Source organism: Leptonychotes weddellii, unplaced genomic scaffold, assembly GCF_054177405.1.
Source record: "Leptonychotes weddellii isolate Sample4059 unplaced genomic scaffold, ASM5417740v2 HiC_scaffold_26233, whole genome shotgun sequence".
Taxonomy (NCBI): Eukaryota; Metazoa; Chordata; class Mammalia; order Carnivora; family Phocidae; genus Leptonychotes; species Leptonychotes weddellii.
The window spans coordinates 375-1,989 of NW_027854691.1; the positions used below are offsets into that span (position 1 = coordinate 375).

At 48.2% G+C, this 1,615-nt stretch overlaps 1 pseudogene; it reads right to left on the reverse strand.

The window, feature by feature from the left end:
- Positions 1–200: 200 nt before the first annotated feature.
- On the reverse strand, positions 201–1,185 carry LOC102739200 (glyceraldehyde-3-phosphate dehydrogenase pseudogene; annotated as a pseudogene).
- Between the last annotated feature and the right edge of the window lie 430 nt (positions 1,186–1,615).

Here is a 1,615-nt window from a genome sequence, read left to right on the forward strand (position 1 = left end):
TGGGTATAGTATACTTTATTCTGGTATATGATAAGGTAGGGCTCCCCCAGCCCCTCCCCTTCTTCAGGGGGTCTGAGATGGTAATTGGAGGTCAGGAGATTCTCAGTGTGTTGGGGGATGACTTGGGGCAAGGACTCCCCAGCCACTGAGGGCCTCTCTCTTCCTCTTGATCTTGCTCAGGCTGGTGGTCCAGAGGGCTCTTAGTCCTTGGAGGCCACGTGGACCATAAGGTTTGGCTACAGTTGCTATAGCCAAATTCATTGTCATACCAGGAAATGAGCTTGACAAACTGGTCATTGAGAGCAATGCCAGCCCCAGAATCAAAGGTAGAAGAGTGGGTGTCCCTGTGAACATCACAGGAGACAACCTGGCCTGCAGTGTAGCTGAGGATGCCCTTGAGAGGGCCATCCAGTGCCTGCTTCACCACCTCCTTGGTGTCATCATATTTGGCAGCTTTCTCCTGGTGGCAGGTCAGATCCACAAATGACACACTGGGGGTCGGGACACAGAAGGCCATGCCAATGAGCCTCCCATTCATCTCAGGGATGTCCTTGCAGTGCTGGTAGAATCAGGGATAATGTACTGGGCAACCCCTCAGCCATCATGCCACAAATTCTCAGAGAGGCTGTCCATGGTCATCTGGGTAGCAGTGATGGCATGACGTGTGGTCATGAGTCCCTCCATGATGCCAAAGTTGTCATGAATGACCTTGGCCAGAGGGGCCAAGCAGTTGGTGGTGCAGGAGGCATTGCTGACAATCTTGAGGGAGTTGTCATATTTCTCATGGTTCATGCTTATCACAAACATGGGGGCATCAGCAGAAGGGACAGAGATGATGACCCACTTGGGTCCACCATTCAAGTAAACCCCAGCCATCTCCATGGTGGTGAAGATCCCAGTGGACTCAACAACATACTCAGCACCAGCATCACCCCTTTTGATGTTGGTGGGATCTCACTCCTGGAAGATGGAGATGGAGTTTCCATTGATTACAAGTTTCCCATTCTCAGCCTTGACTATGCCGTGAAATTTGCCATGGGTGGAGTCATACTGAATATGTAGACCATGTAGTTGAGATCAATAAATGGGTTATTGATGGCTACAATATCCGCTTTGCCAGATTTCAAAGAGCCCTGGTGACCAGGTGCTCAATTGGCCAAATCTGTTTATCCCAACCGTCCCCATCGTGTCTTGGGGATGTGGCTTGCACTACCAGAAGACATGGCTGTCTGCTGATTGAGGGGGAGCAGAGAGCCACAAACTTTTTTTTTTAATCAATAGGGAAACAGGAGGCAAAGCAGATAGGTGGGTCCCAGTATGTACATCTTCGTGGTTATTATAGGACATCTAGTGCCCAGCTCGCAGGGTATTATGGGGATGAAATCACATCATATATGTGAAGTTGCCCACACGGTGCACCATAACTTCCTTGTGAACAGAAAATCAGTGCTCAATCAACATTGCAGTAATCGATATATACACGTTGTTTTCCAAATAGAGACTTGCTTAGACATCAGTGCATTCAGTAGTCTTCTTTCTGTAAACTTTTTTTTTCTTCCTGTATACTTTAAAGTGCTATGTAAGATGTGGTCCTTCAGGATGGTGATTGTAGTCT